Source organism: Nannospalax galili, unplaced genomic scaffold, assembly GCF_000622305.1.
Source record: "Nannospalax galili isolate Female #2095 unplaced genomic scaffold, S.galili_v1.0 scaffold747, whole genome shotgun sequence".
Classification (NCBI taxonomy): domain Eukaryota; kingdom Metazoa; phylum Chordata; class Mammalia; order Rodentia; family Spalacidae; genus Nannospalax; species Nannospalax galili.
Window position 1 is genome coordinate 1,800,336 of NW_008357686.1, and position 13,316 is coordinate 1,813,651.

The window sequence follows — 13,316 nt, forward strand, 5'->3', positions numbered from 1 at the left end:
TTTTTCAGAGCAGCAGCCTTATCTGTTGTTTCAGGGAGAAGACCCCTAGAACAGTCTTAAGAATGGAGGGGAAGGCCTGAAAGCCTGCAGGTGGGTGGAAGGAGTATGACTAAGGTATTGTGGGCCTTCACAAGGGCTTGGTGATATGGGAGGATAAAAGAAGATGGGTTAAAATAAATTTTTGATGAGTGAAGGGGAAAAAAAAATAAAATTTTGGGCCCTTGAGATGGTTTAGTGGGTAAAAGTGCTGGTCACACAAGCATGAGTTTGATTCCTGGAACCCAAGGTGAAAGACGAGAACCCACAGACTCCTGAAGAGACTTCTGGCCTCTATACATGTACACATACACATAATAAAGATTTTTAAAATACTTGAAAAATGAAAAAATCTTTTTCTGAGACAGGGTCTCACAATGCAGCCCTGACCAGCCTGGGACTTGCTATGGTCCAGGCTGGCCTCTAACTCACAGAGAGCCACCAGCCACTGCCTCGAAAGTACTGGGATTACAGACATATGCCTCCACATCTTCCTTCAAAATAAGTTTTAGACATCAAAAACAATTCGGGAGCTGGAAAGATGGCTCAGCAGTTAAAAGCACCTGCTGCTCTTGCAGAAGACAGATTTGGTTCCCAGTACCTACATGGAAGCTCACAAGGGTCTGTAACTCCAGTTCCAAGGGACTGAACTCCCTCTTCTGCCTTCTGTGGGCACTGCACTTATGTGGTACACTTACATACATGCAGACAGAACACCTATGTACATAAGAAAAATTTGGGGGGAGGTGCAGATAGGGGAGGGGATCTAAATACTATCAAACTATATTGTATGAAAATCGCAAAAATTCAATAACAATAAAACTATTTTTAAAAGAAAGTAGAAAAAGGAGCCAGAAAAATGAAAAAAATTATTTTTTTAATTTAAAAATTTTAAATAGGGCTGGGCGTGGTGGCACATGCCTTTAAGCCCAGCACGTGGGAGGCAGAGCCAGGTGGATCTTTGTGAGTTCGAGGCCAGCCTGGTCTACATAGTTCCAGGACAGCTGGGGCTACAAGGAGACCCTGTCTCAAAAAGACAATAAATAAATAAATAAATAAATAAAAATTTTAAATAAAGCTTCAGACATTTTGAAGATCAAGTCTGTAGGATCTGGTGAATGAATGGAAGTGAGAGTTGACAAAGGGAAGAATTGAACATGGAGCCCAAGTTTCTAGCCTTGATTATTGGGAGAGTGAAATACCTTTAACCAATGCCAGTGTGGTGGTGAGTGCTTGTAATCTCAGCAGGAGGCCAAGAATGCACCTAAATTCTAAGCCAGCCTAGGCTACAGAGCAAGACTCTGTCTCATTTAAAAAACAAAACAGTGAGAGGTACCTTTAACCAGGATGGCAGGGTTTTTGTTGTTATTTGTTTGGGGGTTTTGTTAGGAGCAGAAGGAGACTGATAATAAGTGGAGGTTTTGATCATGTGAGTTTAAGAATCTTGGAATAGCCATGTTGGGCCATGTAACATGGCACAGCAGAATGAGTGCCCTAGCTTGACTTCCTAATCTTAGCTCTGCCATGAAAACTTGAGCAGATCTACCTTCTTGAGCTTCTCCTAAAAGCAGTGAGTGCATAGTCTCCTTTGACTTTTTTTTTGCTCGTTTTTATTTTTTAAAAAAATTTTTATGACCGAGTTTCACTTTGTAGCCGACTGATCTCAAACTCAAACTGCCTCAGCCTCCCAAGTGTTGAGATTACAGGTCCATATCACCAGACCCAGCTCTGCCTTGATTTTCTCATAGAATTGCTGAGAAAGTCAGGTGAGAACATGGGTATGGGGCTGGTAAGATAGCTCAGCGGGTAAAGGCACTTGCTGCCAAGTTGGAAGGACAGAACCTACTCCTGAAAGTTGTCTTCTGGCTGCCACACATATCTACCCTCCTTGCCTGCTTTCTCTCAGGCACGTGCCAGGTGTTGTGTTGTGGTGGCTCGTGCCTGTAATACCAGCACTTGAGAGGTCAAGTCAGGAGGATTACTTCAAGTTTGAGGCCAGCTGGTGGTGCTTAGAAAGAGCCTGTCTTGAAAAAAAAAGACAGAGAAAAACAAAGAAAATTGATATGAAAGCAAATAATAATTGATGTTACCATATATACTAGGCATTTAGAAATTCAGGACTGGGGAACCTGGCTCAGCAGGTAAAGGCACTTGCTGCCAAGCCTGACAACCCGAGTTTGATTCCCAGGATCCACATGGTGAAAGGACAGATTGACTCTCACAAGTTGTCCTCTGTACTCCATATAGATACGGTAGCATGCTTATGTCCACATACATAAAATAAATAAGTGACAATATAACTTTTTAAATTCAGGGGGCTGGAGAGATGGCTCAGCAGTTAAGAGTGATTCCTGTTCTTCCAGAGGACCCTGATTCCCAGCACCCAAGTGGGGCAGCTCACAATGAGGGCAGCCTGTACCTCCAGCTCCAGGGGATCCAACACCTTCTTCTGGCCCCCAGTGGACATCTGCATACATGTGGCATATACTTACACAAAACACACATATACATAAGTAAAATAAAAAATAATAATAATAATTTAAAAATTCAGGACTGGGTTTGGGCTGTAGCTCAGTGGTAGTGCACTTGCCTAGCATTCATGACATCCTGGGTTCCACCCCTAGTACTGTCAAAAAAATTTCAAGACTAAAGCTTAGAAGAGAGGTGAGGTTTTTATTAGTGTAGAAGTCATCTGCAAAGCTTCACGGTAAAGACCTGGGAGTAGACAAGTTCACCCAGGATAATAGAGTGAAAAGAGAGGAGGACAAAAATGATACCATCAGGGGCTGAGGCTGTACTTTGGTTGGTAGAGTGCTTGCTTAGCATGCACAAGATCCTGGGTTCCATCCCTAGCACTACATAAAACTGAGCACAGTGGTGCATGCCTGAAATGGGGAGATCAGAATTTCAAGGTCATCCTTGGCTACATAGCTGAGTTCAAAGCCTGGCTGATCTATGTGAGACCCTGCCTCAAAAAAAAGGTGGAGGTAAAATCAGACCAGCCTTCACTACAAATGGAATTGTAGGCCAGCCTGGGCTACAGAAGACCCTGTGTCAAAAGAAAAATGTCAATGCCATTGAGAATGTTTCCAGCTGACAAAGAAAGGAACTGAGGAGACTAGAAAAGCAGGAGGAGCCCCAACTCTGTGAGATGCCAAAGGCATAAGCACATGATAAACATCTGTCTCCTCAGCCCAGGGCAAGGTCAAGTCTATTAAATTTACTTTCTCTGGCTCCCGTCCACAACAGGGCCCCAAATCATCTTACTCCTACCTCTTTCCTCTTGGAACAGAGAAGGAAGGACCTGATATCATTTGTTTGGTTAAATTTCTACTCAGTGCCCAGCTTTGTGCTTGTCATTATGGATAGATACAAAGCTGAGTACAAAGTCGGGCTCCACTCTTGAGGACTCTCTAGTCTGATAGAAAAGACCAGGGCTAGGACTAGCATGAGGCAGTGCCTCTTGGGATCCCAACCCAAATTGAGGGTTGGCATTTGTGTTATCCCAATAGTGAATACATCCTTTAATTTGTTCTCTACTAGGTGGCTTCTCATCCTAGTTCTGACCTGAAGAAAGACTCACATGTCAACAAAAAGCCAGGGTACAATGGCATTACTTCTCATTCTCTCTCCATAAGTGACATGGGAGCAGGGTTTTCATCAAGAGTGGGTGATAGTGGAGATACAGGGATCAGTGTGAACAAAGCCAAGGAGGAAGCCTAATACACTTTGTGTGTGTGTGTGTGTGTGTGTGTGTGTGTGTGTGTGTGTGTGTGTGTTCCTGCCCTTATGCAGGAAGGGGTGGCTGGGCTGCAGGGGAGGTAGAGAGGAGGACTTTTGGAAAGGATGAGGGTGGTGAGAGATCCTGCTGGGAAAATACAAATCAAGTTTGGAAAGGTATTGATTGCTGTGCCCTGTCCTGCCTTTTTGGGACAGGGTTTTCCTAAGGCTTTCCAAGTTTTATCAGTGAAAATCAGCATCCAAGAAACCCCTCACTTCTGACAAGCTAGGATGGTCAGACTTTATCCTAGATAGTATTCCAGCTGTGCTTTAATCTAGAAACAGTGGAAAGCCATTAAAGCGCCATCACAGTGCTGAGTGGGGTGGCACAGGCTTATATCACCAGCACTCAGGAGGCAGAGGAAGGAGGGTCACGAGTTCAAGTTCAGCTTGGGCTACATGGCAAAACCACATCTCAAGAAAAAAAAAAAAAAGACTGAGGATGTAGCTCAGCGGCAGAGTGCTTGCCTAATATGTACAGGGCCCTGGGTTTGCTCCTAGGCATCACAAAAACAAACAAATGAAATGAAATACTTTCACAAAGAATTGGCAACACAGGCTTCCTCTGTGTGTGTGTGTGTGTGTGTGTGTGTTATATGTGTGTAGGCAACATGTGCATACATATGTATGAGTGTATATAGAGAGGCCAGATGTCAAGGTTAGGTGTCTTCCTCAATCACTTTCCATCTTATTTTTCCTTACATTTATTTATTTATTTATTTATTTATTTATTTATTTATTTATTTATGGACAGGGTCTCCCTGTAGCCGGAATGGGCCTGGAATTCATTATATAGACCAGGCTGGCCTCCATCTATCTCACAGAGATCCACCTGCCTCTCCCTCCTGAGTGCTGGGATTAAAGGTGTGTGCCACCACCCCTGTTCTCCATCTTATTTAATTAAAAAAAAAATTTTTAAGCCGGACATGGTGGCGCATGCCTGTAGTCCCAGCACTTGGGAGGCAGAGGCAGGCAGATCTCTGGGAGCTCAAGGCCAGCTTAGTCTACATAGTGAGTTTCAGGCCAGTTGGGGCTACAAAGAGACCCTGTTTCAAAAGACAAAAAAAAATTGCCTCTTTTGGCACCCTTCCATAGCCTACCCCCTAATTGGAGTTCATACATAGTCATTTGTGTTAAAACTTATCATGTAAAGTTAATGTCCCCAGATGTCCCTCAGTGCAAGTTCATCCACTGGGATTTAGTCAGCCTATCTAGAGTCCCTCTCTTTAAGAAGATCAGTTCTTCCTCACCTAGCAGTAATCAGCTATAATTCTTCAGTAATCAGTAATAATTCTTCGACTAAGACTGGGGCCTGCTGTTCATTTCCACAGTTCTGTGCTGGGTTTTTGTCTGCTTAAGTTTAAGTTTGCATGGGTCTTATGCATGCTGACATCATTGCTGTATGTTTGTATGAGAAGGGTCCCAGGCACCTGTAGGACTATTTCCGTATGGGCCTGCACCTCCTCCCGGCTCTTACAGTCTTTCCACCCCCTCTTCTGCAATGGTCCCTGAGTCCTGGGTGGGTGAATTTTAATATAAAAGTCCTGTCCATGGATCCACACTCTGCAAACTTTTATTCTCTGCATTTTGGCCATTTGTGACCTTTTGTGTTCCTGGTCCTCTGTTGTATGAGGGAGCTTCAGTGATGAGAGTTGAAAGATGCGTTAGTGTTCTCTTTATCCCCTTTTCTATGTTCCATGAGCCTTAGATGTAGAAGTTGCATTGTAGATGTGTCACTTAGACTTTGGCAGTTCACAGACAATCTCTGTGTGTGACCAGTTGGGGAACTCTGTAATTATCTCTGTCTCTTGAAAAAGAAGCTTCTTTGACGGGTGGTGACTAGGATACTTGTCTATAAATTTAAGGATCCATATTTTGCACATAAGAAAGAAGAAATTACAATTGTCTAGAGATGTGTCAGCCTTGGAATTTTCTGTAAGATCTATGACCTCTCCAGCTATGTGTATTTGACAAGGTTTATAGTGCCACACATGAGTTTCCTCCTATTGAGTGGGCTTTAAGTCCAATTAGGTAGCTGTTGATTACTCCCAAGACAAAAGTGCCACTATTGGACTGGCGATATGGCTCAGTGGTTAAGAGGACTGACTGCTCTTACAGAGGACCCAGGTTTGATTCCCAGCACCCACATGGCAGCTAACGACCTTCCATAACTCCAGTTCCAGGGGACTCTCACCCTTTCTTCTGACCTCTGCAGGCATTGTGTGACACAGGTGCACTTACATCCAGGCAATACACTCATATACATAATAGAAAAATAAATAAGCAAAATATGTTTTTTTAAAGTTCCACTATTGCACCAATGTCGATTGCTGTGCTGGTCATTGATGTGATTTTTAGTCCTTGAAGCTGGGGTTGGACCATCGATTAATGTTCTCCCTTAGCAGCTTGCATAGGGCTCTGCAAAACTATGAGAGCTGGCCTTTAGGGGAAGTGGCTTCCAGGTCAGTTATAGCTCTTTTACTCCAAATCCTGTGTCCAAAGTATGTCCTGTCTTCAGCAATAGGGTCTTACCTTCAAGTTCTGGGAGTCAATCAAGGACTGTGGCAATAGCCTGTGTAATTTTGGGAGTGTCTTGGACTACCCTAGCTCTATCTTATTTTTTGAGACAGGGTCTCTCATTGAACTTGGAATTCCTCAATTCATTAGGCTGGCTGGCCAATGAGCTCCAGGGTTTCTCCTGTCTCTTCTGACTCCCCAGTGCTGGGATTATAACCACACAGGCTTATTTATTTATTTATTTTTAAAATATTTTATTATTATTTTTATTGTATGTGTATGAGTGTATTGCCTGCATGTGTGTATGTAAGTGCACCCATGTCATACAATGCCCTCAGAGATCAGAAGAGGGTGTTGGATCCCCTGGAACTGGAGTTACAATCGTTAGCTGCCATGTGGGTGCTGGGAACCAAACCCTGGTCCTCTGCAAGAGCAGCCAGTGCTCTTAGCTACTAAGCCATCTCTCCAGTCCCTTATAATTATATCTATATTTATATTTATTTATTTTTGAGACAGGATCTTATTATGCAGCCCTGGCTGCCTAGAACTGACTATGTAGACCAGGCTGGCCTGGAACTCACATAGATCTGCTTGATTCTGCTTCCCAAGTGCTAGGAGTAAAAGTATGCACTATCACACCTGGCATTTGTACCCTGTTTTAAAGTGGGTGCTGGGGTTCCAACTCAGGTCCTCATGCTTGCATAGCAAGCACTTTACCCACTGAGCCAGCTCCCAAACCCTCATGACTTCATGTTTTAAGGTGACTCTATCATGTCTGGATGAGACATGGGAGGGCAGGATACTAAAGAAAGGTTGAAGGTCAGTCACAGGGAGAAAGTATGGCATAGAAAATGTCAGTGCTTTGCCTTTGGTTCGCTAGAATTCCAGTTCCACAGCTTGGCTCTGTCTTTCCCAGCTAGTTATTTAGTCCACGTGGGCATGTTTCCTCATCTGTAAAATGGGGACAATATGGTGCTTACCTCAAGGAATGGCGACGATTAAAGGAGCTAATGTTTAAACAGTCTCTGGCACAGAGCAAGCGCTTTAATAAGCATTAACTCCTGTGGTCTACGTTATCAGTTAGGACATTAGGGCAACAATGGAAAAGAGAAAGGAAGAGAAAAAGGATTTGAGAAATACCTGAGGAGATTTGCCAGAACTTGTGTGTCTGTCAGGCTAACTGACTATATTTTAGTGGCAATGAGTTTGGTTGGAGCTAATTCTCCCAGGTACCTGTACTTGTGTTCATGCATGTATATGTGTTTGTGTGTGTGTGTGTGTGCATGTGTGCGTGCACACGTGTGTAATACTGAGGATTAAACTTAGAACCTTGCACATGTCAGGCATTCTACCACTGAGCTACATCATTTTCAGCTTTTTTTTGAGATGGTCTCCTTATGTAGCCCTAGCTGGCCTGGAACTATTTAAATCAGGCTGGCCTCAAATCCACAGAGATCCACTTGCCTCTGCCTCTCAAGTGGTGGAACTAAAGGCATGCACCACCATGCTTGGCCCTTCAGCCCCATTGATATAGAGTCACTAAGCTTGTCTGGGCCAGCCTTGGACTTCTGATCCTTTGGCCTCAGTCTAGGTATCTGAGGAATGAAAGGCTCTCTTCTTTGAAGGGAGGCTGATGAGGAATGAGAAAAGGACCAGTAGGGGGTTGGGATTGTAGCTCAACAGTAGAGCACTTGCTTAATATATGCAAGGCCTAGGTTCCATCCCCAGCCTGGGGCAGGCTGCTGGTAAAGGGTCACTACTGGATTTGTGAGAGAATGGATGAATTTTGAAAACTCATCTTGACTTAGACATTTGGAGGTCAGGAGTTCTGAATAAATGTCTCTCCCCATCTTCCCTGCAGCTTCAATTGCCTCATTTGAGGAGATGGACAATTTCTGGAATCTGCTTTGGGCAGAGCTTCCTGGAAAGGCCTCTCTCCAACCCCACACGACCCTTCCTTGCCTCTCTGAGTTCAGGGCAGACCTTTCCTTAACTTTTGTCATTTCTCTCTTAAGCTCAGAGACCGCAAATGCACACTTTTTTTCCCCAGTTTTTCCAGTAGGTTATGTTTAGGGCTATTAATATAATGAGTGCTTGATGCCACCTACCACACACTGTAATACTTCCTCAAGCATTAAAGAGTGAGTGATCATTTTGGTATAGAGGAGTTGACACAAAGGGATGGGAATGTAGCCCAGTGGTAGAGCACTTCTCTAGCATAAATAAGGCCCTAGGATCCATCCTTATCACTCTCTTCTCCTCCCTCCCCCAGGAAGGCTTATAAAAAGAAAATAGCACAAATTTTGGATTAGGATAGCCTTAAGTTTTAAAAAATATTTAATCATTTTTATTTTATGTGTATAAATGTTTTTCCTGAATGAATGTAAGTGTATTTTGAGTGTGCAGTGTCAGGGAAGCCAAAAGAGGGCATTGTGAGCCACCATATGGGTGCTGGGAACTGAGCCCTGATTCTCTACAAGAATAGCCAGGGCTCTTATTGCTAAGCCATCTCTCCAGTCCCTAGGTCTTTTAAAAATATATTTAAATTTTTTTTGTCTTTTTTTTTTTTTGAGACAGGGTCTCCTTGTAGCCCCAGCTGTCCTGGAACTCATTATGTAGACCAGGCTAGCCTTGAACTCACAAAGATCCGCCTGCCTCTGCCTCCCAACTGCTGGGATTAAAGGCGTGAGCTACCACGCCTGGCAATAAGATTTAAATATTTTTAAAAATTATTTATTTAATAACCACATGATTAGAAGAAGCATTTCATTACAGCTTTAACATATTCAGTAACACATTCCAGAGCAAGGATTCATCTCTTTGAACAGTGGCTGTAAATTTTTAGGTTCACAGTTGAATTAATACAGTTATACAATATTGAACTGAGTATAAACCCTGTAAGACATAAAATGAATGAGTTTAAATATTTTTAAAAAATATTTTATTTATTTATTTTTATGTGTATGCATGAATTACCTGTACATATGTAAGTGCACACGTGTCGTACAATGCCCTCTGAGGACAGAAGAGGGCATTGGATCCCTTGGAACTGGAGTTATGCACTGTTGTTAACTGCTGTGTGGGTGCTGGGATCCGAACCTGAGTCTTCTGCAAGAACAGCCAGTGTTCTTAACTGCTGAGCCATCTCTCCAGCCCCTCCCCCAAAAGGCTTAAATATTTTTAAAGTATGTGTATGGAGGTGTGTCTGTGTGTGGGTATGTGCATGTGAGGGCAGGTGCCCATGGTGGCTAGAAGAGGGTGTCAGATTCCCTGGAGCTGGAGTTATAAACATGACATGGGTGCTGGGAACTGAGCTTGGGTCCTCTGCAAGAGATGCTCTTAACTGAATTGCTGAGCCATCTTTCTAGCCCTATCCCTAGTGGTTTTTTTTTTTTTTTGGTCTTTTTGAGACAGGGTCTCCCAGCTGAGGGTCTCCTCAGCTGGCCTGGCTGCTTGTTGTTTTGAGGCATCTTACTATGTTGCTCAAACTGGCCTTAAATGCCTCAATCCTTCTGTTTTAGCCTCCTGAATGCTAGGATTATAGGCATGCACCACTATATCAAGCTAACTTAGGTTTTAATTCTAGTTCTGGGGCCAGGTGTGGTGGTGCATGTCTTTAATCCCAGCACTTGGGAGGCAGAGGCAGGTGGATCTCTGCGAGTTCAAGGCCAGCCTGGTCTACATAGTGAATTCCAGGACATCTGGGGCTACAGGGAGACTTTGTCTCAAAAAGACCAAAAAAAAAATTTTTTTTTTAGTTCTGTAGAACCTTTTGGAGTTTTAATTGTAGTTCTGTGCAACCTTTTGATTCTTTTTCTACCCCTTCCCCCCACAGAAGATAGACCAGGCTGGTCTGGAACTCAGAGATCTGCCTGCCTCTGCCTCCTAAATGCTGGAGTTAAAGGCGTGCACTACCACACCCAGCTTGTTTTGCTTTTAAGTATCCCAGATTGGCATCAAAATATATAGCATGGAATGACCCTTGAACTTCTGATGCTCTTGCCTGTACTTCCCAAGTTCTGGGATTGCGGGCAGGCACCACCATACCCTGGGTGCTAGAGACTGAACCCAGGGTTTTGTGCAACTAGGCAATCACTCTACCAATTCAACTATGTCCCCTTTTGGGTTTTTTGTTTTGTTTTGTTTTGTTTTTTGACACAGGATTTAAGAAAAAAAAATGCATTTATTTATTTTTTGTGTGTTACGTGTTTTGCATGTGTGCCCAGCAAACAGAGGGCAACTTACAGGTATCAATTCTCTTTCCAATCATGCGGGTCTTGAGGATTGAACTCAGGTTGTCAGGCTTGGCAACAAGTACTTTTACCGAGTCATCTCACCTGGATCTCACACAGGATCTTATGTAGCCCAGGTTGGCCTTGAACTTTTTTTTTTAACTTTAATAACTTTTAAAAAATATATTTTATTTATTATTTTTATTTTATGTGTATCAGTGTTATGCCTGCATGTAGGTAAGTGCACCTGTGTCTTGCAACGCCCCCGGAGGACAGAAGAGGCTGTCGGATCCCCTGGAACTGGAGTTACGGATGGTTGTTAGCTGCCATGTGGGTGCTGGGATTCGAACCCTGGTCTTCTGCAAGAACAGTCAGTGTTCTTAATCGCTGAGCCATCTCTTCAGCCCTGGCCTGGAACTTTTGATCCTCTTGGCTATATGTTCCAAGTGCTAGAAGTACAGTCCTGTGCCACCAGGCCCAGCTATTGTAATTACTCCTCTCCTCCTCCTCCTGCTCCTCCTGCTCCTCCTCCTCTTCCTCCTTCTTGAGACAGGGTCTTTCTTTGTATCCTTGGCTGGCCTCAAAATTTCAACAATCCTCCAGGCTTATCTTACCAAGAGCTGAGAGTACCTGTATGCCCAACAACACCAGGCTTTTCTAGTTATTTTTTTTACATATATCAGAAATTGTTGCAGAATATAGTTATCCAATTCTACTACAGAACACCAGAATTAGCCCCTCCTATCTAATTCTATTTTGATACTTGTTATCTAACCTCTCCTTCCTTCACCCTCCCTTCCTCTGTCTCTAGTGACCAACATTCGACTCTCTTCCACCTAAATCTGGTAATAAAGTTTCAGACTGTATTATAATTGGGACATGTTCCTTTCATGAAAATTACATTAAGAATTATAGCCAAAGGCTAAGGATGTAGCTCAACTGGCAGAGTGTTTATCTAGCATACATGAAACCCTGGGTTTGATCTCCAGTACCACATAAAACTAGACTTGGTAGCACAGTTCTGTAATCCTATCGTTCAGGGAGTAAAAGCAGGAGTGACAGAACTTTAAGGTCATCCTCCACTGTACACTGAGTTCAAGGCCAGCTTGGGTTATATGAGACCCTACTTCCCAATAAATAAATAAATAAATAAATAAATAAATAAATAAATATTTAAGAGAATAATGGCACTCCACCCATCTTCCCACATATATACTAATGTGATCATATGAGTATATGTACTGCAGCATAAACATGCAACTATACATACAGACTTGCCTGCACACACATGCCAACCGACAAGTAAACAGTCAAGAAATCATGTTAAAATAAAGCATGGGGCTAGAGAGATGACTCATCAATTAAGAATACTTGCTGCTCTCGCAGAGGACACAGGTTCGGTTCCCTGCATCCATATAGGGCAGCTAACAACTATCTGTAATTCCAGTTCCAGGGAATACAATGCTCTCTTCTGGCCTCTGTGGCCACTGCATGTATGTGGTGCACATACATACATGCAATACAGTCAAAACGTTCATAAACATAAAATTGAAAGTAAATAAAAATAACTGTGAAAAAAAAGGAAAAAGAAAGTATGGCCAGGTATAGAGGCCATGCCTTTAATCCCAGCGCTCAGGAGACAGAGGCAGACCTGGTCTACACAGCATGCTCCAGGTTAGCCAGAGCTACATAGTGAGACTGCCTGAACAAACAAAATAACAACAAAATACTCAGGAAATTTGGGTGTGGCGCATGTCTGTAATTCCAGCACTAGGGAGGGGGAGGCTGGAGGATCAATACAAGTTTGAGGCCAGCCTGGTCTATATAGTGAGACCTTGTCTCAAAAGACAAAAACAAAAACAAAAAACCCCATCAAAACTCTGTGACACAGGTGCTCTTATCTCTGCTTTACAGATGAGTAACTAAGGTACAGAGTGGCCCTAGGGCCAAACTCAAATAGGTAGAAAGTGACCCATGTTCTGCACATCAGGGTACACTGATTTTGCACGGGGAATTCAGTCGAAATGGAGAACAGTTTGTTACCTGTGTTAATTCCCTTTTCTCCTTCAATTCCACAGTCAAATCATGCTGTTTTCTTCTACAACTCACCCTCAGCTTTAAGGCAACTATTTGTGCAAAGGTCTGCCCTGGCCCAGATCTCCAGTCTGTCTATAATCATGAGTGAGCAGCTGTCTTTCAGTCTAGTAGGGCCCCAACCTCCTTTGCCATTTAAGGTGCCAGCCAATCTACTCTGGCCACTAGACCCCAAACCTATGTGTTCTCTACTTTATCAAGACAACTTTGCACTTGCCTTTATCACTTACTTTCATACTGCTCTTCCAGAGGCTAGGAAGCACCACTGTGTGTTAAGCCTATGCTAGTGATAAACCTCTCTTTTTAGTTTATTTTTTTGAGACAGGGTGTCCCTGTAACCCCAGCTGGCCTGGAACTTGCTATATAGACCAGGCTGACCTCGATCTCACAGATATCTGCCTGCCTCTGCCTCTCCAGTGCTGGGATTAAAAGGGTACAGAGCCATCACCCTTTCTTTACATACACCACAATGCACTGTGGGAATTTGGAGGGGAGGCTGGCTAGGTGTAATAGTGAACACCTGTAATCCCCATATTCAGAAGGCTGGGGCACAAGGATAGGTGTTCAGGGCCAGCCTATCTTAACCTACCCCAGCCCCCCAAAAAAACCCTAACTCACACAATAAAAACAAATACAAGGAGCTGGAGAGATGACTCA